This window comes from Carcharhinus amblyrhynchos, chromosome 18 (genome assembly GCF_965287045.1).
Source record: "Carcharhinus amblyrhynchos chromosome 18, sCarAmb.v2.hapA, whole genome shotgun sequence".
NCBI classification, from domain to species: Eukaryota; Metazoa; Chordata; class Chondrichthyes; order Carcharhiniformes; family Carcharhinidae; genus Carcharhinus; species Carcharhinus amblyrhynchos.
Genome location: NC_137341.1, coordinates 39699560 through 39723080, shown reverse-complemented (window position 1 = coordinate 39723080; position 23521 = coordinate 39699560). Strand labels below are relative to the sequence as shown.

Below are 23521 nucleotides of genomic sequence, written 5' to 3'. Positions count from 1 at the left end.
CTTCGTCTCTCCAGGGAGAAGAGACTTAGCTCCCTCAACCTATCTTCATAAGGCATGCCTCCCAATCCAGGCAACATCCTTGTAAATCTCCTCTGCACCCTCTCAATAGCTTCCACATCCTTCTTGTAGTGAGGCGACCAGAACAGCGCACAGTACTCCAAATGGGGTCTGACAAGGGTCTTATAAAGTTGCAACATTACCTCCCGACTCCTAAACTCAATCCCTCGATTAATGAAGGCTAGCACTCCATACGCCTTCTTGACTACAGCGTCTACCTGCGAGGCCAATTTAAGAGTCCTATGAACCCGGACCGCAAGGTCATTCTGCTCCTCAACACTGCTAAGGGTCCTACCCTTGATATTGTACTCCTTCATCCCATTGGACCTGCCAAAATGGACCACTACACATTTATCCGCATTGAAGTCCATCTGCCACTTCTCCGCCCAGTCTTGCATCCTATCGATGTCTCAAAGTCTTGTAATCCTGCAACTGACAGTTAAAATACTTGAATAACAAATAACGGAATTAAATTTGGCCATTTGTGGGCTAGCACCAGGAAATGATGGGACGGTGGTCGGCACGATGGCACTGCTGCCTCACAGCACCAAGGACTTGAGTTCAATTCTGGCTTTGGGTGACTGTTTGTATGGAGTTTGTATGCTCTCCCAGTGTTTGCATGGGTTTCCTCCCACACTCCAAAGATGTGCGAGTTAGGTTGATTGGCCATGCTAAATTGCCCTGAAACGTACAAAGATGCGTAGATTAGGAGGATTAGCAGGATAAATGTGTAGGGTTAAGGGGGATACGACAAAAGATGGGCTGAGTAAGATGCTCTGTTTGAGAATCAGCGCAGATTTCATGGGTTGTATGGCTTCCCTCTGAACTGTAGGGTTTCTACGATCATAAAGACTGTCAGATTGTCAACAAATTCCACCCGATCCATTCATGTACTTTAGTGCATGATGGGAAGAGAACTTGCCATACATGGCATAATGTCACTGATCTTAATGCCCCTGGGGCAACTGAGGAATAAAAGATGGGGAATGAATGTTGCCATGTGGTGCTGCTCACAGCCAAAGAACAAACAACAGGGAGAAGATTCAATTTCTGGTTTGGGGTGGAAAGGGCAGCCAAAGTAATTAGAAATTCGTGTTCACACTCACACATGTAAGAGAACAAACATGTAAGAGTACAGCTGAATGCACTAAACATGGAAATTTTATCTAACAGTGCATCAAAATCTTTGCTCATTCACTACAGAAATTTAAACACTAACCCAAACTACCTCTTTCAGAAAATAAATCACATTGGTCTTCAATAGTTTTTGAATCATCTATTTGTCGATCCACTTTTCAATATTGTGGCTCTTTCTGCCCTAGAGTAAATGTGTAGTTAGTCCCAGATGCCTGTGCTCCTTCCAAAATGTGAGATATCATGATAGATTGAGCCAATTATGCATCAATTCCAGGACAGCCTGCTTCGTATCATAATGTGGTGTTGGCTCTGCATCAACAGATCTACAAGCAGAAAGAACAGTGCTGCTAAATACAGAACTCACAATGTAAATCAAAAGGAGTACTGCAGAGTTCATTTGTGTCACTCCCTGATGTATCAGGAGGTGGATGATCGATCAGGTGAAAAAATCTTTATGTGTACACGTGGTCTTGAAGGATATAAGCCCTGGTGATTAAAATACAAATGTTGAAGATCATACAACATCAATTCAAATAGTTTTAGTTATATTTCAGGTGAAAGTTGTAGGCTTGGCAAGGGAAAAAGAAAAATTGGGTGGGGTGTAGAACAGGTTGTTGATTTGCTATCACCCGCCTTAAGATTGTGCTGGAGCTGAGAGTTCCACCCACCACGTGAAACACCAAACATATTTTATTTGGAATCTGGAGCTTTACTAAGGTCATAAACCTCCATTGCTCCCCTGTGACTAATCAAGAGTTTGTGCTATTGTAGACAGCTGCTGGAGAGAGAATGCAAGGGAGGATTTTCTTTATAGATTAGACTTAATCAGAGCAGAAATAGAAAATTGACAGTACAACAGGAGCCATTTGGCCCCATATTTCTGTGCCAGTTGAGAAAGAGATATCCGACCTAATCCCATTTTCCAGCTCTTGGCCCAAGGCCCCGCAGGTTATAGCACTTTAAGTGAAGCCAACCCTTTCATTATCAAATTCCACATACTTGTTTTGGGGAATTTGATACAAAGTCACCCAGGAAATAGTCTGATTCCACAAGGGTTTGAAGTATTACAATCAAACAGCTAAATAATATCTTGCCACAATTGGATTGAAGCAAACAATTCAATCCAATACAGGATCTCCACAGTGCAGAAAAAGGCCATTCGGCCCATCGAGTCTGCACCGACTCTCTCTGACAAGAGTACCTTACCTGGCCCTTTCCCCCACCCTATCCCAATAGCTCCCACACATTTACCATGGCAAAATCATCTAACCTACACATCTTTGGGCACTAACTGGCAATTTAGCATAGCTGATGCACCTAACCTGCACTTCTTTGGAGTGTGGGAGGAAACCAGAGCCCCCGGAGGAAACCCACACAGACAAGGGGATTTCCTCTGAGTGCTTCAGTTTCCTTCCACAGTCTGAAAAGGTGGAGGTTAGGTGGTCTGGCAATGATAAATATTGACATATTTCACTTGGCAACAAATATTTATGAAAACAAAGTTACCAACCACATTTACCTTTGATCAGTTTACATCTGTTCCAGCAATATTTGCTAGAGAATATCTCGTGTGTTGCTAGTTGAAATTATAAACACTCAGTTCATTCAAAATATCCAAACACTCAATGTCAAGAAATAATCCAGTCCAGATTATTTTCTCAGTGGCCCAATTTTTACATGATTCAAAGGTGTTATGATGTTCTAAAAGATATCTTTTAGGGTCATATTCCAGACTCCAATTTCATGCAAACTATTGCACATCAAACCCTATAATGGAAGAATTTGATTTTGGCATAAGGTGTTTCACTCCAGGTGTGATGCAGAACATCAGAGCAAATTGTGTTTTTTTTAAAAAGAAAATGCACGTAGTCAGGATCTTTGATTTTATTACAGATTCCATGTTTGGCGAAGCATTTTTCAATTTCTTGCTTGCTTCCCAAACATCCTATTTTTTGCCTCCTACAACCTTCACCTATTCCCATTGTCCGCTGCTCAACTGCTCCATCACCTGTTATTGACACACAGTCCATTTGAGAACCAAATGTAAAGAGTCCCTTGATAGCTGAGTTAACTGTTAGGAGGCTGAACAATACAAATGCAGAAGAAATCAAATTTATCATCTGGTGTGTACTGACAAGCTTAGCTGGACCAGCTGCATTAATACCTAGACCAGCCATGTTAACACCATGGTTATAAGACCAGGGCAGAGGTCGAGTGTGCTGTGACAAGTGGCTCACCTCCCAAGCTTTCAAAATGTCTCCATCATCTGGAAGACTAAAATTAAGAGTGTGAGCCAATATTCACCACAAGCTTGAATTGGTGCAGCCATGATACTCGAGTGATGTGAATGTTTAGTAGTCCAATTGAATAGGGATCAAGAGTGCAGGCAATTAGTCTCATGGAATATATGAGCTTGAAGACGATCGAAAAGTGTTAGAAGAATGAGAGAAAGCTACAGTATTCAGTTGAGGATTAATGGGGGACCTTGAGGAAGCAGGGAAGAGGAGGAAAACATGGTGGTGGGCAGGGATAGCTGAAAGAGGGGCCTCAATTTGTGAGATAAGGAAACGTGCAAACTTTTTAGATTAGGTTGACAGAAAGATTGGAGTGCAGTCAAAGAGGCAATTTATTATGATAAAAAGCCATCTTTGATATTCCTTGCTCTTCAAGATAACCATGGAATAATAGGAGGAATTTACTAAAGAATACGCTTAATCTTGTTGAATCAATCTGGCTAATATTGGCCAGGCCAACCATGCACCAGGTGGTGCTCCATGGTTTTAAGGAAAGCAGATGAGAAACATACTGAGGAAACATGGGAGACCATGAGAAAATTGGTCAGGGAATAGGTGTCAATAACAGAGGTGGGCAGCAATTGAGCCGGCTGGCTGTGGGAATAGGTGAAGGCTGTCAGAGAAAAAAGAGGCGTATGGGAAGCAAGAAAGAAATTTAAAACAAATCAGCACAGATTAGATGGGCCCAAGGCCCGTTAATATTTGGTGATGCAAGTACAAGTCTTTGTATTCGTTATTACATTTTTTAAAAATCAAAAAGTAAAATCAATACTCAAATTATTTTCTGCAAAACTACCGATAACCCTTGGCAGGATTTACTCCAAATTAATCTGAATGGAATGCTTTCAATAGTTTTTCTAAAGACAAATCTTGCACAATGATTTCCACATTTGTTTCTTTGTTATAATGGAAAGGAATTAAAATCAAAAGAGCAGCATTTAATGTGGGCATACCTCATCTAGTTTAGCATTTTGTCACTCTAGGCAGTGAGTTATTCAGCGAGTTATAATGGCCAAGTTGTCTCAGGTTAGTCTCCGCAGCCGTACCGTGAACCTGTCCTCAACCTAGCTCCACACGTGTACCTTCCAGTGGAGGGTCATCAGATGGCAAAGAAGACTACTTAACAAAAATCTAACTGATCAGATTTATTTTGAGAGTCATTTTGTGCTGGTAGAGTTCTATTTATATTGCTAGCATGCCAAAGACAGACATGTTAAATATCAGCACCTTGTGGTTTGATTGGGAGTTGCAGTTAGCAAGCATCACTTTGGCCTCCAAGAGCACAACCAGCAATACAAACCCATGCAGTCCTCACAATCAAGGCAAAGGGATTAAAAGAACACAGCTGCTACAAAATGGAAAGAACTTGACTATACTGTTCCACCACAGGTGACATTGCTGGTGCAAAAGATTATATAGTACCAGCTCCAAAGAGGTTTTTTTAAAACCTAACTGCTGCTTACCTATTTGCTGTTGTTCCACAAAATTAATTTGCATAGCTGCAAAGTAAATGGGCCGACACAGAAAGTGAGTCTAGATGCCAGGCACAAGCCTTTCCCTTGTAGTGTCAGGGGGATTAGCTAGGGTAAATTCATGGGGTTTTGGGGATACGGTCAGGGTGGGATTGTGGTCGGTACAGACTCAATGGGCCGAATGGCCTCCTTCTGCACTGTAGGATTCTAGTCTACAGCAAACTCCAAAATATAAATTAACTATTAGTTTCATTCTGAAGGTTTTGCAGTACAGTGTAAATCACATGCGAGTGTGAAGATGCAAGTATGAGATGTATCACGATCCAACACACCTCTCTTGTCCACATATCCATCCTCGGCCAATTCTAGTGAACCCCAATGCAAACTGGAGCAACAGCACCTCATCTTCCAAGTGGGCACTTTACAGCCCTCCAGAGTGAACACAGAGTTCAACAACATCAGAGCATGAACTTCTCCACTTCCACCCCATTTCCCTGTATTTTATTTCATTTCATTTCTTTTTCTTATGTCATTCATCCATTTCTATCACTTTTTATTTTTCTATTTTTCCATTTCTCTAAATTTGCTCTCCACTTGTCTCCAAACATCTCGCACCCCACTCCCTTCAGGGCTACTGCCACATTTGTCAGGTAGTCCCTTAAGAATCTGTACTTCTGTTCAGCCATTCACACATTCTGATCACTTAATAAATACTTTTAGGACCTTGCTTAGCCTTCATCACCACTATTCACATTTCCTTTGTCCAATTACTGCTCCCCGCCCCCCCCTCACAGTATGAATCTTGTCTGACATTCTATGCTTTCAACTCTGATGAAGGCTCGTCCAGGCTCGAAACGTTGGCTCTATTCTCTCTTCACAGATGCTACTAGACCTGCTAAGATTTTCCAGCATTTTTATGTCAAAACTGTCATACTTCAGGACTCATCTGTAAATTAAACAAATTTATGATTGGTAATAAGTGCTCATTTCAGCCAAATGTTCATTGATTAAATATGACCAATCGAATCAAGTTGCTTGTTAACTGTCATGAAGGATGAGTGATCAGAAGAAAAATGAACAATTTCCCCTGAGAGTATCAATCATATTTGTCAGAGGTCAGAGTCCAAAGACATATAGGTTAGGCGGATCAACCATGATAAATTGCCCTTAGTTTCCAAAGGAGTGTAAATTACAGGGACAAAATTGTTGTTTCAGGTCAATGACCTTTCATCAAGGGTCATTACTTTGGGCAGGATGCCCCCTCACTAAGTGCAGCAGCAGACATGAAAAATGGTGTTTTACTTGCCTGTGGATTTTTGCACTGTATCATTCATTTTCTCCGCATTCATTATGCACCTACAGGAAACACGCAACATCATGGGCAGCCTCCGATTCACAAGTCCACTTCCATTAACCCTGCAATGAAGTTATTGTGAAAATCCCCCATTCACCACACTGTACAGCCTGTTCAGGTTCATTGAGGGAAAATTTAGCATAGCCAATTCATCTAACCTAAGAAAGTGAAACAGTGGAGCTGATAAAAATAGTAGTAAAATCAAAAAGGAGTAAAATGACTGTTTTTGAAAAAGGCTCGAACAAAAAAAGGACATTGCTGCAACAGCATAGCCTTTTAGTATAGCACAATATCAACTCTAGAGAAATATTAAATACCTGAAAATCTGTATTTCAGATATACAGAAATTATACCACATGCTTAAATGATTAACAAATGTCTTTCCTGCAAATGGCTTTGGTGGAAGCCACAAGTAGCTCATGATAGTAACAATTAAAGCATGTTAAATTAACAACGCAAAATGCGATCTTTCACCAGAGACAATACAATATACAAATATTTCTATAATCTTTGCCTTTAGTACAACTCCCCATTCGTGACAGCATCGCGAAAATCATTAACTTGTTCTGTGGTTGATTATTTTACCATTCACTATCACAGCATGCCAGACTAAATAGTTGGACCATTCAACCTACTTATTTTCAAATGCTGTTTAACCACACCAGATGATTCCTCCATTGGCTCAAATGTTATGGTCAGTGGCAAAGGAACAGTGCTCACTCCTCATTATGCATTTCCTATATTACAAGTGATTATACTTCAAAAAGTGCTTTATTGGCTGTAAAGCTCTTTGAGACGTTCATTGGTCATGAAATGTGTTATATAAATGCTCGTAGACTTTGAGGGCTATTGAATGGCAACTTACTGCACTGGATCAAATGCCAATGATGTGGAGATGCTGGCGTTGGGCTGGGGTAAGCACAGTAAGAAGTCTCACAACACAAGGTCAAAGTCTAACAGGTTTTCGGAGTGTCACTCCTTCTTCAGATGAGTGAGGAGTTGTGTGCACAAATGCAACTTATACAGATACAAATTCAATTTACAAGATAATGGTTGGAATACAAGTCTTTACAGGTAATCAAGTCTTAAAGGTACAGACAATATGAGTGGAGAGAGGGTTAAGCACAGGTTAAAAAGGTGTGTATTGTCTCCAGCCAGGACAGTTAGTGAGATTTTGCAAGCACAGGCAAGTCATGGGGATTACAGATGGTGTATGAACCCAAGATCCCAGTTGAGGCCGTTCTCATGTGCGTGGAACTTGGCTATCAGTTTTTGTTCAGCGATTCTGCGTCATTGTATGTCGTGAAGGCCGTCTTCGAGAGCGCTTACCCGAAAGTCAGAGGGTGAATGCCCGTGACAGCTGAAGTGTTCCCTGACAGGAAGAGAACACTCCTGCCTGGTGATTGTTCAGCGGTGTTCACTCATCCATTGTCATAGCGTCTGCATGGTCTCCCCAGTGTACCATGCCTCGGGTCATCCTTTCCTGCAGCATATCAGGCAGACAACATTGGCCAAGTCGCAATAATATGTACCATGTACCTGATGGATGGTGTTCTCATGTGAGATGATGGCATCAGTGTTGATGATCTGGCACGTCTTGTAGAGGGTGCTGTGGCAGGGTTGTGTGGTGTCGTGGTCACTGTTCTCCTGAAGGCTGGGTAATTTGCTGCAGACAATGATCTGTTTGAGGTTGTATGGTTGTTCGAAGGCAAGAAGTGGGGGTGTAGGGATGGCCTTGGTGAGATGTTCGTCTTCATCGGTGAATGTTGAAGGCTCCGGAGAAGATGTCGCAGTTTCTCCGCTCCGGGGGGTACTGGATGACGAAGGGTACTCTGTCCGGCGTGTTCCGTGTTTGTCTTCTGAGGAGGACAGTATGGTTTTTCGCTGTGCACGTCAGAACTGTCAATCGATAAGTCGAGCGCCATATCCTGCTCTTATGCATCTGTAGCAATCCTCCTCATCTGAGGAGGCATGCATCTGAGACATGCATCTCAGCGTCTGTAGCAATCTTCCACATCTGAGCAGAAAACCGGGATTTTAGGTTCAAGTCACACTATCTGTAACCCCCATGACTTGCCTGGGCTTGCAAAATCTCTCTAACTGTCCTGGCTGAAGACAATACACATCTCTAACCTGTACTTAACCCTCTGTCCACTCACATTGTATGCATCTTTAAGACTTGATTACCTGTAAAGACTCGCATTATCTTGCGAATTGAGTTTGTGTCTATACATGCCCTGTTTGTGAACACAACTCCTCACTCACCTGAAGGAGTGACACTCCAAAAGCTTGTGCTACCAAATAAACCTGTTGGGTTTTAATCTGGTACTGTGAGACTTCTTACTGTTCAAATGCTGATGATAATAAGTGCCTACTCAACTCATTCATGAGATGAAGGGTTTATCTGATGAAGAAAGGTTGAACAGGTTGGGCCTATAACCCTTTGGAGTTTAGAAGAACGAGAGGTGATCTTATTGAAACATACAAGATCCTGAGGGGACTTGACAGGACAGATACCAGGGAGTGAACTATGGGACACCGACTAAGAGCAAGAGATCTACTCCTCTTCCAATTTGTATGTCTCTCTTTTAAGACTGAGATGAGTTTTTTTTTCCCTCTCAGAGGTCATGTGTTTGTAGAATTCTGCTCTCCATAGAGAGTGGAGACTGGGTCATTGAACTTATCCCACTGCAGAACATAAGAACATAAGAACATAAGAAATAGGAGCAGGAGTAGGCCATCTGGCCCTTCGAGCCTGCCCCGCCATTCAATAAGATCATGGCTGATCTGTCGTGGCTCAGTTCCACTTTCCCGCCCTCTCCCCATAACCCTTAATCCCCTCTCTTATCAAAAACCCATCAACCCGCTTCTTAAAAATATTTAGCGAGGCAGCCTCCACCACTTCAACGGGCAGAGAATTCCAGAGATTCACCACCCTTTGAGTGAAGAAGTTCCTCCTCAACTCCGTTCTGAACCGCCCCCCCTCTATCTTGAGGCTGTGCCCCCTAGTCCTACTGTCTTTTTTGAGCGGGAAGAGTCTTTCCACCTCTATCCTATCCATCCCATTCATCATCTTATACGCCTCAATGAGATCTCCCCTCATTCTTCTAAACTCTAACGAGTACAAGCCTAGTTTATTCAGCCTCTCCTCATAGCTCAACCCCCTCAACTCCGGTATCAGCCTAGTAAACCTCCTCTGCACTCCCTCCAAGGCCAAAATATCCTTGCGCAGGTGCGGCGCCCAAAACTGCACACAGTACTCCAGCTGCGGCCTCACCAATGCCCTATACAGCTGCAGGCAGCCTTTTAGTCCAATTATACAGATTTTTGATAGGGAGTTAAGAGTTAGGGGGGCAGACAGCAGAGTGGACGAGAGACCACAACCAGATCAGTCACAATCTTTTGAATGGCAGAGCAGGTTTGAAGTATCAAATGGCCCACTCCTGTTCCTACGCCCTCCGCAGGGATGCCAGACAGAACGGTGACACAGTGTTAGCACTGCTGCCTCACAGCGCCAGTGACCTGGATTCAAGTCTAGCCTTGGATGACTGTCTGTATATTCTCCATGTGTCTGTGTAGGTTCGCCCAGGTGTTCCAGTTTCCTCCCACACTCCAAAGATGTGCAGGTTAGGTGAATTGGCCATGCTAAATTGCCCCTTAGTGAGTGTCAGGGGATTAGCAGAATAAATACATGGGGTTACAGGCATGGGGTCTGGGTGGGGTGCTCTTTCTTAAAGTTGGTGCAGACTCAATGGGCCAAACGGCCTCCTTCTGCATGGTAGGGATTCTATGTGAGCAGAGCACAAATCAGCCTGGCTCTTCAGCCAGACTGAAGTAGCCATATTGAGGCACACAGATACTAAACCAGGATGCAGGAATTAAAATGGTTAATTCAACATGAAAACATATACAGAAAGCAAAATAAACAGGGAAGGAAAGATGAGATTAAGTGAAAGATAAAAGGGATACAGAAAAATAAACAGAAGTAATTTTAAGTACAAGATCTATCATCATAATCGTGATAATGTACTTTAAGATAGTGCTTAAAACCACTCAGTTTGACCAACTTTTGACCATTTTATATGTCTTGGTATCAAACTTTGTTTTATAATGCATCTGTGAAATGCCATGGGATGAATTACATTAAAGACACTTTATAAGTTGTAGTTTTTGAAGCACAATCAAATAGTGTTAACTACTTTACAGGCAGAGAAAGTCATTGGGACAATGCTGCACTTAAAAAGCCAAAATTTAAAACATCTGAAAGTGATAACAAAAGGCACACAAAGATTCCATACATGGTCCCACAATCAGCAGGTTGCATATAAAACGTTTTATCCATTTGACTACTAACTTGCTTTGCTGTCTAGTTGTCAGTTTCAGCTCACAGTTAGTCTCTTGGGAACCAGGTTCCCCACCTCCCACACCCCATGTATAAACTGCAATAATATCAGGCAGTCACTTGTACACACATCAGATGAGTAACTAACATTAAAAAGCCCAAATTTTATTTTCTTGTTTTTGCTATGTTTCTTAATAAAATAAGACCAATTACTCAGCTTAATTTAAAAATGCAAATTTTATATTCTGTCCTTTAAACAATAGTGTGCATCATTTTGAGTCACAGTTGAAAGTGGATTGAATTCAGCTTAACTATTCAATACTATAAAATGGCAGCTTGAAAAGTCAAAAACTTGGATACGAAACAGGTAATGTGACAATACCAGCAAATTGACAACTACCAGTTTTATTCTGAAAAATATACATCCTCTTGGGCCTTTGTTGGAAAAGGTGCCACTTGCTGATCAGCTGATACATTCAGGTTATTCAGTCACTCTCCGGAAGCACATGGGAATGTGGGTAAAGCTGGATAGAAGCAGGATTCATCCCCACTTTCTGCTTTTGTAAGCAATGGAATCCTATTCAAAACATCTGCACACAACTTCTGCTTTTCTGAGCCAGGAAGTTGAAAACATAAATAACTGAAAGATGGAAGGGTACATATTAAAAAGACCATTTTCCACCATTTCCCACGGCAGGCAACCTTTCAGTCCAAGTAAAATTGGCTGTTTCAAAGATAATTTTCAGCAGCTTCCAGTTTCCATTCCACATTGAGTCCTGCAAAATAATTTCACTACAAATCCTAACAACTAAGATTCTTTCATCCCTTCAATCTTAATTAATTTCAAACACGGAAGTGAATGATGCATTGCACCACCCAATAAATTAAATATTTTCTAATGAACAAAAGCAAGTTTGCACAGGGTAAGGAGAAACAATTACATGGTTTGAGCTACAACACATAACTTTCAGAATTCTCCCTCTGCATTCAGGATGCTTATTTTATTTTTGATTGCTGGGGAGGGAGCAACATTTCTGTACTAACTGCCTCAGCTAGATTTCACAGGGCTGCAGGTTCTGTTCGTCCACATGCTAGGAACAACATTAACTGCTTTAAGGTAAAAGTGCTGCCATTTCTATCTTAGGAGGAAGTAATACTTTAGAGAGCACACAGCCAATTAGATAGCCAGCAGCTCCGCAGTCCCAGCAACCCATGGCAAGAAGCCCAGGAAGTCCAAGTCCGGAGCGGCAGGGGGCTCAATGATGGGGAGAGGTGGGTTCAAGAGACTATAGGGAGGGCTATAGGGTGGTATAATCCACCCACCTTGCCTGACACCAGCCGACACAGCTAAAGTCTCTGGAAAAATTCGGAAGCCTTTTTCCACTGATCAAGCAAAATCTGCCCCTTACTGATCTTTTTTCAAAAGCAGTGAACAGTTTCTCCCTTGTGCCCAAAGTAAAGCTTTTAAACTTACCTTGTTGAAGGACCTGCTTCAAGTACTACATGCCAACTGACCCGCAAGTACCAACTTCTGAAATACATTGGCAGCAACCAAAAGGACCTTGTACTTTAGACACACCAATCTACAATTGTACTAATTTGTTCAGCTGATATGCAAATCTCCGAGCTCTGCAGTGGAACAATTTTTCTTGGCTTGCTATATCAGTTGTTGGACTCTAATTTTTAATCCTTATTCAGAATTCCAAAATCCCAGTTAAAATCAACAGAGGACACAAAATTGAAAATAACAGGAAGTGAAATGGATCAAGTATGCTCCAAAAGTAATACAAAAAACTGAATTAAACTAAATGATGTGATACAACACATTGTCCTACCTACAGTGTGGAAAATGGGCTCTCTTTAACTAACTGTTTAGAATGAACTGCAAGCAGTAGGGTCACAGATTATCCAGATTCAAAAGTAATGGAAATAAATTGCACAACTTTCAGGTTGAGCAATAATATTCAATTATAAGTCATAAATCAGAAAATCCTAGTGCAGAAGGAGTCTATTCGGCCCATTGAGTCTGCACCGACCACAATCACCACCCAGGCGCTGTCCTCACAATCTCATGCGTTTATCCTAGCTAGTCCCGCTGACACTATGATGCAATTTAGCATGGCCAATCCACCTAACCTACGCATCTTTGAACTGTAGGAGGAAACTGGAGCACCCGGAGGAAACCCATGCAGACATGGAGAGAACATGTAAACTCCACACAGACTGACCCAAGCCGGGAATTGAAGCCGGGTCCCTGGCACTATGAGGCAACACTGCTAACCACTGTGTCATCCCTGAACTATTAAGCCTGATTTCTGAAGAAAGCTAAACCATGCTGTTGGACTAATCATGTAGTAAAACAAAACATCTAGGAAGCTTGTCACTTTTTCCCCCTTCGAGTACTGCAGTCTGACGCAACATTACAAAAAGCGGAAGTGTATTGTAGCGAGAAACTGTATAGCAAGTCAACTTGCTGGAGAAAGCGTAGCTTAATCTGATTGTAAATTAATCATGCTTTCAAATGTCGACCCTTTTAAAGAAAAAGACACAACACAGCAAGATTTGGTCCTGATTCCCCTGAACAAAAGCCTATTATTTGCTCAAGAGTTGCAAAATCAATACTCATTCTCTTGTCTTACTCTTCTACAACACAAACCAGCATATGATCAAAATCATATTACCTGCAGCTCAGAAATCCAGATTACTACTTGATGCTTTTTTAAAAATACAAAACCTTAACTGCAAAAAAATGTTTTCTTCAGGTCTTCAGCTGGTTTCAGAAACAGTCAGCTTACAAATGATGCATACAGAAAGGCATTCAGCTGACAGAATGTTATGCAAATGATACTGGAAAAACCCAGACCTAGGCCAATAGAATCGTTTGGCAGACACAAAAGGTTACACCACTCTAGGCCTGACGTCACAGGATTTTAGAGGCTCCAGAGGGTTAAACATATATTGCTAACAGCTAACTTAAGGTGGCCCAATCTTCATAAAACACTAACACAGGGTTTCTCAAACTTTATGAGCCGTGGAACCCCTAGTAACCTCCCAAGGGCATCAGGGAATCCCAAGCACTCTCAATGTGGACACCCTTTTTTGCCACAAAATAGGTGCAAATACAGAGATCAAATGCAAACAAGTATTTTCTAGCTATATCAATGTACATATTAGGACATAGGAAGAGGCACATAGTCACAAATACATACACAGCTACATGGTCCCTTCATATTAACCCCTGGCTAAGCCACCCTCGCATGGCCCACAGAAGCAGTACCCACATTAGTAGATTATCTCGTAGTATTTAAAACATTCCCTCAAGTTTTATGTTTTATCATTTTTAATGGGAGGAACGATGCTGGAAAGCTTATATTCTCATATCAGACATATGCACCTCTCTTTCCCCCATGCACACGCTTGCACTCACCCCTTGCCCCTGCACGTGGACACATACTTGCACTCAAGCGCTTCACCCCCGCAAACATGCCCCTGCACATTCATCCCCTCATGCTCCCTGCTCCTGCGCGCACACGAGCTCCTTGCTCCCGTATATATACACACACACACACACACACACACACACACACACACACACAGCCTGCCAATTCTGCAGACCTCTTGGAGACGCTTCATGGGTTCTAGGAGTCTGTGGATGCCAGTTTGGGAACACCTGCACTAACACAAAATCAAAATACTGTGAAGCTGGAAACCTGAAATAAAAAGGGCAAATGTTGGAAATATTCAGCAGGTCAGGCTGCACATGTGAGGAGAGAAAAATAGAGTTAGCGTTTCAAGTCAGTGACCTTTTTCAGAACTGAGAAGTTACAGATGCAATAGATTTTAAGCAAGTGAAGAGGCTGGGGTGGGAAAAGAACAAAAGGGATGGTCTATGATAGTGTGGAATACAGGAGGGATTACATGACAAGAGTTGATGGTGCAGTGGTAATGGAACAATTGAAGAAACAAAAGATGTGAGGAGAGGAGGAGTAAATGACAATGATGAAGAGCTACTGTCAGAAACAAAAACATGAGAATAAAATCAAAACCTGCAAAGAAAAATAAACAAATTGGGGAGGAAAAGTTACCATCTGAAAGAGTTGAGTTCAACATTGATTCAGAGTGCTATAAAGTGCCTAGACAAAAAATGAGGTGCTGTTCCTCAAACTTACATCGAATTTTGTGAGAACACTTCACAATCTATTCCCAATATTAAGTCACAATATCAAGATCGCAGCCATCGTACGCAAATAATACAAGGAAGGTGAAATAAAGTTGGACAAATTAATTTCTAAAGATGATAAATTATTTATTAGCTTACAAGAAACAGAATAACATACTGGGGCAAAATTAACAACAATGAACTGATCCCCAAGAATACTAATTTTCTGTACAATGGGAATCCACTAGTTATACAAAGAAAAATGTATCTAAAGTCGTCCCTCCACCCCCTCAACATTTATTGGATTTAAAACTTCTAAATGCCATTATTTTGTTACATCCAGATCCAGACCCCACCAAAATATTTGGTGACGGTCAAGTTTTGAGAGTGTAACTCTGTCCCACCACCATTAATCTTACTGTTTGTGCTTCATAAAAAGCATCTACAACAATCAGGTCTTTTGTTTATAGACCAATGTTAACAGGCTTATTTTTCTTTCTGGCCAGCAACTGAACTTGACATTTGTATGTTTTACAGCTTAATTTTCAACCTGGGTGTCTGTACGTTTTTGAAAACAACATGCTTATAGAGTCATAAGGCCCGATTTTACCATTGCGTTGCCCCCATTTTTGGGAGCGAGACGAGTAGCGTATGTGCGCCCGCCTCCGTGCTGATTTCCCCTTTATCAAGACCTGAAAATGGCCACGAATGGGGACATGAATATATTTACATGCATTTATATTGACTTAATGGGCTGCACACCCAACTTTAGCAGCACTTCCCCCTTTACCACGCGTTCACCCACCCAGAGTCAGCACAAAACAGATATGCTCCACATAAATCCAATTTGGGCACTCCAGTTAGTGAGGTGGTAAGTGCTAGCATCCGACAGCTCACTGCGTGAGATCAGTGTGGGGAGGAGGGGAGTCTGCAGCCACTCTGCATAAGGTCAGTGGGCAGGGGGAGGGGGCACGATCAGTCGGGGTGGTGGGAGAGTCGGGATAAGGGGGGGGGTCAGTAATGTTGTGGGGGTGGGGCAAAGTCTGTGGGATCCAGAGGGAGGCATTATCCGTTCCAGGAGAGATGAGGTAGGGGAGCTGCGTTCTATCTTTTTTTTCTGCGCATGCACAGTTGGAGGCATCGATTGGAGCTGCAGGGCTTCAGGCGTGTTAAGCCCCACCCACAGGCTTGTGCAGCAAGATTCGGAATCGTTGATATTTTTGCAGGCAGAACAGTCTAAAAGTCGGATCTGAAACACTCCCATTTTCAAGTTCACCCAGCACTCAGAATCAAAATGGTAACATAGGGACCATTGAGTCAGTCATTCTCACATAGAGGGCTTCAAATGCAGACAAAGGTCTACCCTCAGAGCACAGTAAATGTCTTAATGGAGATAATCTGCATTGTCTCAATCCAGCATTGCATCCACAATGCAAAACCACAGCCTGGCCAACTCTTAGAGAAATCACAAGGATAGTTAGTTAGCTTGGGATAAGAAGAAATTCCCACTCAGAAGTAAGTGGTGCTTTGCCACGTGAGTCTTAGGATAACCCTGTATATTTTTAGGCAAAATAATGAAAATGTCAGATACTTTCATATTCCTGTTTAGGCACTCATAGAATAGCTCTGAAATGGCTACGAATGACCATCAAATTTATTGAATCGAGTCTACCGCCAGTGCTTTTTATCTTGTTGGAATGCACATGGGAGAAAGATGTAAATCACTTACTGACATTCTTAGAACCCACAAAATTTGTCTTTCTGCTACTGTCAAAACAAAGGTCATTTTTTATGATTGTAAACCATCAGCAGCAGTACACGGTGCCCTACACAAATGTAATGTCTGTAATTTGCTTCACGCAATGTCGCACACTATTGTGATATTAACCCTGGATAATAAACCAAAGAAATGAAAATCATTTTCTACCACATACATCATATGTAATTATACCAACCAACGTTGACTCAGCATTGCACTTGCTTGAAGAGATGTATCTACACTGTAACATGTTTGTACAGACAGCTTCAAATAAGACACACATATAAAAGTTTTTACTGATTAAAAAGTGTCTGGAAGTGCACACAGGTTTAAGAGTTTAACGTGCTATGAAAAGGAAATTATAAATTCTGATTTACATTACTACTTGAGTCCCCAAGACACCGAATACAACAAGAGTACTGTAATGGCAAGCATAGTTGAAGGTTGGGAAAATACTTGGACGAAAGTGAAATCGGGCAAGAGGGAGCTGGAAGGTTGACAAAATACTCGGAGGGGAAAATGGGGAGCATTGGAGGGAGGTGGTATAGTTACTTTCAAAATAATTCCAGCAACTGAACAAAAATGTGATTGATGTAGTAATTTTGATAAAGGGTATTTGTTATCTTTTTCTCTTTACAAAGTAAGCCACACTGTTTCATGTAAAACACGTAACATCTTTAAAAGATATGCCAGTTAGGTGAATTAACCGTGATAAATGCGCAGGGTTATGTGGATGGTTGGGAGGCTGGGGGGTGGTGGGCTGGATAAGATGTCCATTTGGAGAGTCCATGCAGACTTGATGGCCTGAATGGCCTTCTTCTGTACTGTATAGGTTCTATGGTTCACAATCATAATGCTTTTACTGTTCTGTGGTTCAGATGACCACTTATTTTGTAAATTATTATTTACAAAGGACTTTCCCTTTAAATCACTATATATACTGAATGTGTGTGTCACTTTCCATTATCGTTGAATAATGACCCATCTTTTCCAAGTTATTAGCAAGCTGTTCTCTCTGGTCTCTCCCCCATGTCATCACTCAAAATAGACATTACAGAGTTGCTTTTACAGAAGTGGAAAAAAAGCTTCAGCTAAGTTAGCTAAATCTAAGAATAAAGCTAACTCTAAGAGTTGCTTTTACAGAAGTGGAAAAAAAGCTTCAGCTGAGTTAGCTAAATCTAAGAATACTTTTGTTTGGAAGGCCAACAAAAGTGATTTTACTAAACGCCATATTATTGTAAACTGAAAAAGTGGACATCATCTTCAAGTCAAACATTCTTATGAAATCATGTTGTATCAGACTGCAGCATTCTTTCAAAATCTAAAATGGACTGTTTGTTGAGCATAATTTTGCTGCATTTGAGATTTCAAAACAGCAGGGCTTGTAGTTAAAGTAAGAACAGAACGGTATATTTCAGCTTGAGCAACATGATCACAGCAAGACATAGAATAGAAAACCTACTTATTTTAAATTAAATCTCCCATTTTTATTTTGAAATATTAAATACTTCTATGGGATTCCAATCTGGTGAATAATATTAATTATTTTTACATGAAATGTGATATAAAAAATCATTCTTTTCACTTTCACTAATAGGTAGCAATCCGTAAAGCCTACAAAATTAAGTTACAAATTTTCGTGCAATGGCGTCTTTCAGTAAGTACAATAAACTTGTAAAAAAAAAATCATCCAGCACACCATGGGTTAATCAATGGACGTAGCAACAAAGGATAGGAATGACTCCATGGCTCTTTGCAGACGTTCCCACATGGGTTTATACGGTCACAATCAAATGAAGTTCTGAAATATTGGGTTTGAAAGAATGCAATCATTACATTAAATCAGAATCAAAATGTACAGCTGTGATTTCAAATTCAGTGCACTCCAAAGTAGTTAAGAATTAGGCCTCACAGAGGTGGAATTGAACAAGGGCAATTTTCACCATCTCCTTTGAAGTGGGTGAAATCTAACCATCACAAAAACAGTAAATTTTACATTAGTAAGGAAATATGACACTCTTGGGAATTTATGCCATGTCATGAGTTTGTATCTCAAGAAAAGCCTCAAGTACTTTACTGTAAGGAGCTGCGCCACCTCTAAGCCAGCAGGCAATTTTTTCTGGATTTTGTAGTATTATTTAGCCACACTCTCCAGGTAGCGGGTGATCTATAATTTGCAATGCTGGTGACCTTCAGATTTGATTTTATGCTGAGAGCACAAGGAAGGAACAATAAAATTTGATATTTTGAAAATGACTTGTTGCGGAAAAAATAGATAAGGATTAAATAATAAAAGATTGTTTTGAAAGATAAATTTGAAGAGATACAATGCAAGAATTGGGTAGCGACTACACAGAATGTGATTAAGATGGGAAATACATTAACCGTAATTTTTTTGCAGTTTCTCTGTTGGTATCAATTAAATGTTTCCACCAGAAAAAACAAGAGCCATTTGTACTGATTCGAGATCAGCTTCTGATACCTGATTCAGCCCAGCACAAATTCTTTTTTAAAAATCCACTGATCAATTTCAGTGCAGAAGCCAAGGATATTCAATGCAACAACAAATGACCAGAATTGGTCACAATAACAACGTAATATTAGTACAGCATCACTTAACGGCAGCAATCTCTCACCAGCTTTTACAGATGCACGACAGAAAGCATTCTTTCCGGTTGTATCACAGCTTGGAATGGCTCCTGCTCTGTACAAGACCGCAAGGAACTACAAAAGATTGTGAATGTAACCCAATCTATCACGCAAACTAGCCTCCCATCCATGGACTCTGTCTACACTTCCCAGTGCCTCGGCAAAGCAGTAGCAGAATTAAGGACCCCATGCACCCCAGACATTCTCTCTTCTACCCTGTTCCGTCAAGAAAAAGATACAAAAGTCTGATGTCACGTACCAACCAACTCAAGAACAGCTTCTACCCTGTTGCTATCAGACCTTCGAATGGACTTACTTAATTAATTAAGCTGATCTTTCTCTACTCCCCAGCCATGACTGTAACACTACATTCTGCACTCTCTCGTTTCCTTCTCTATAAATGGTATGTTTCGTCTGTATAGCATGCAAGAAACAATACATGTGACAATAATAAATCAAATCAAAAATCCAATATAGCACCAATGGAATGGCAACCACTGGACACGTTTCACGATCAGTTCCCTGATGGAAGCAACATCTAATAACGAAAACAAAATCCAACTTCAAACAGCAAAGGATCAATATTAAAACCAAAGTTACAGAAATAATCTAAGGTCTAAACATGCAAAGACAAAAAAAATTTGTAAATAATTCAGTAATACCACCTTCATGGACTGCTGCCCAAATTCAAAAATGACAATATGATGTTACAGCAGAAGCTGTAGATAACATAGTTACAATATGTCATTGCCATGGTAGCTCAAGTTTACACGCAAACTAAATAATAATCTGGCTGTTAAGAATAGAAAGATATTGAAATCCTTGAAACTGAAGGTGTATTTTCAAGAAGTCATTAATATTTGTGCTGGCTATAAGTATCTGGAAATTTTGAAAAGCTTAAGATGCAGTTTTGCTAATTTCAGAACATATTTCAATTCTAGCTTTGGAACAGGTTGACAATTTTGAAGAAGATGCAGAACATTTGCTGACTTTTATAAAGCATTAGCACAATTGACGAAGTGTCAAGCTGCTGTAAAATGCCTCACATTGTTTAAAAAAAAGCCTCACACAATAAATAAAATGCAAGAGGGTCTCTGGTGGGAATCTGAATCTCACATAATGCCTTGGAAATTAGATTAACTTGGAAACAGCAATGATAAAGATTCTTCCAACCTTCAGGCAGGAATAAATGTCATGGCTGTGGGAAGGCCAAGTTTGCTGATCAATAAGAGGTAAGACAAAATGCATAGCAGCCAAGACAAGATAATTGATCAACATGAAGTATTTTTCTTTAAAATGCAAATGTCACTTTAAAAATAAGTCATTATATGGACAATGCAAACAAAAATAACATAACTTAAAAACTAACAATTTCTCCAGAGCTTTTAAACTTGCTTTCCTCAGCACAAAGCTAGTCCATTACATATGACGCTTAGCATCAAACGGTGGGTTACAGGTTGGAACTGGTGAGAGCAATTTGTTATTAAATTATGTTTTCCAACCCTACAGATTTGAAAGGCTGGCAAGTAGCAAATAACATTTGAGCCAGATAAGTGCCTGGCAATGACAGCACAATGGTTAGCACTGCTTTCTCAGTGCCAGGGACCCAGGTTCAGTCCTGGCCTTGGATGACTGTCTGTGTGGAGTTTTCACGTTCTCCGTGTCCGTGTCTGCACAAGTTTCCTCTGGGTACCCTGGTGTCTTCCCACAATCTAGATTGGCCATGTTACATTGCTCCTTAGTGTCAAAATATGCGTAGGTTAGGAGGATTGACCTGACATAGGGTTACAGGGATAGGACAGAGGGATAGGATGCTCTCTCTAAGGTGCTCTTTTGGAGAGTCAGTGCAGACTCAATGGGTCAAATGACCTCCTTCTGCAATGTTGGAGTTCTATGGATCTACAATAAATCTAAACTTTTCTTTGAGATTCAATGGCATTACCACTGCTGAATTGACCACCAACAACCGGGGTGTTACCAACGACCAGAAACTTAACTGGACCAGCCGTATAAAGTAAGAAGTCCAACAGGTTTATTTGGTAGGAAACACCACTAGTTTTTGGGCTTCTGCCCCTTCATCAGGTGAGTGGGGCATTCTGATCACAAACAGGGCATATAAAGATATATATGTCCTGTTTGTGATCAGAATGCCCCACTCACTATTGAAGGGGCAGAAGCCCAAAAACTAGTGGTCTTTGCTACCAAATAAACCTGTTGGACTTTAACCTGGTGTTGTGAGACTTTTTACTGTGTTTACCCCAGTCCGTCGCTGGCAGCTCCACATCATGCCAGCCATATAAATACAGTGATTCCAAGAGTCATTCAAAAGCTGGGAGTTCTGCAGCAAATAACTCACTAAAGCCTGCCCATCATCAACAAGGCACAAGTCAGGGGAGTGAAGGAATACGTTCTACTTTCCTGGATTAGTGAAGACCCAACAACACTCAAGAAACTTGACATCATCCAAGACAAAGCAATTTGACTGCATCCATCCACCACCTTAAACATTTTGTTTATTCTTTCACAGGACATGGGCTTTGTTCACGAGACGAGCATTGATTATCCATCCCTAATTGCATGAGAAAGTGGTGGTGAACTGCCTTCTTGAATCGTTGCAATCCAAGTGGTGCATGTGCACCAACTGTGCCATTAGGGAGTTGCAGGATTTTGACACGGCAACAATGCAGAAATGGCAATATCATTCCAAATCAGGATGGCATGTGGCTTGGAAGGTAACTTGTTGATGTTGCTGTTCCCATACCTTTGCTGCCCTTGCCCTGCTAGATTGTAGAGGTCGCAGGTTTGGAAGGTTCTGTCAAAGAAGCCTTGGTGAGTAGCTCCCTCCACCACTGACAGTGGCAGCAGTGTATGCCATTTTACAAGATGCATTGTAGCAGCTCACCAAGACAACACCTACCAAACACTTCTTGCCAGCCAAGTTCACATCCCAAGAACAAATAAAAAGCTACAGTTTAAAGAGCAATAGAACATCAAGTGGTTGAAATAAAATTCCGCAGATGCCAATGGACTCCAGAATGAGTTCTACAACTGCAGAGTATAAATTAGTACAGCGCAGCACCTAAAAAATGAACTAATTGGTGCAATTGAAAGCAGATGGGACAGTGGATTGTGGCTACACATGGATAATTTGATGGCAGTTGTTTTATCGTTTAAGCCGTAAAGTCTGATCTGGAAAGCACAACAGCAGAATGCAGTCTGTAGAAGGTAATTTATTACCCGTCTGCTCATCTGGATGTTTAAAAAGAGCAAAGTTTTCTGTTTGAAATACTGGAGCTAGCAAAATGCTTATGGATCTCAGCTGAAAGCCTGAAAGATGTGCTGGTTAGGTGCATTGATCCGAACAGGTGCCGTAGTGTGGCAACTAGGGGAATTTCACAGTAACTTCATCACAGTGTTAATGTAAGCCTTACTTGTGACTAATAAATAAACTTTATACACAACATGCAAATTATAAAAAAAGCAAACGTATCTTTTCTAAGGAAGGTGCATTGATTTGATTTATTGTCACGTATTGGTATACAGTGAAAAGTATTGTTTCTTGTGTGCTAAACAGACAAAGCATGCCATACACAGAGAAGGAAAGAGGGTGCAGAATGCAGTGTTACAGTCACAACTAGAGTGTAAAGAAAGATCAACTTAGTATAAGGTAGGTCCATTCAAGTCTGATGGCAGCAGGGAAGAAGCTGTTCTTGAGTTGGTTGGTACGTGACCTCAGACTTCTCTGGCTTTTTCCTGCTGTAAAAGTGTGTGGGCGGGGTCTGTGCAGTTTTCGATTACACTGACTGCTTTACTGAGCATTGTGTCTTTAAGAAGAAGAGAATCTTAACTTTACAGAAGTATAAAAGGAAGCCTATTGGTATGTGTAAATGAGTGAAGATTGATTTTATATACTTCTCTTAAAACAGCTGTATTGCAACATTACATTCTGCACCCTCTCCTTCACTTCTATGTACTCTATGAATGGTATGCTTCATCTATACAGCACGCAAGAAACAATACTTTTCATTGTATCCCAATACGTGACAATAATAAATCAAATCAAAGTAAAACAAAACTAATTGCCCCAACAAATGCTAATAGGACCCAAGGACAAAGCCAAACTACTCCATTTACCGTCTCCTCTGTAAAATGAATACAGGAGGCAAAATGCTGAGAAATTGGTCAGTAGTTAGGACAGTAAATCTGGCCTTAAAACTGTTGTCTGTAGAGAAATGAAGTATGATGCTGAGAACATTCCCTTCATTTTGTGAACAAGGACTCAACCATTAGGCTGCAAA

The 23521-nt window shown here is 41.0% G+C and overlaps 1 protein-coding gene across 3 annotated transcripts in view; it reads right to left on the bottom strand.

The window, feature by feature from the left end:
* The window catches only part of traf7 (TNF receptor-associated factor 7), a 66966-nt gene that overhangs the window by 41013 nt on the left and 2432 nt on the right, over positions 1-23521 (bottom strand). The window contains exon 1 of one of the 3 annotated variants that reach the window (XM_080206861.1): positions 13338-13440. The exons of 1 other annotated variant lie outside the window; for it this stretch is intronic. The gene's annotated coding sequence lies outside the window, so the exon portion shown is untranslated. Of the gene's footprint in view, positions 1-1558; positions 1615-13337; positions 13441-23521 lie in introns of those variants that run through there. One more of the 3 variants, XM_080206862.1, reaches the window with a different exon arrangement.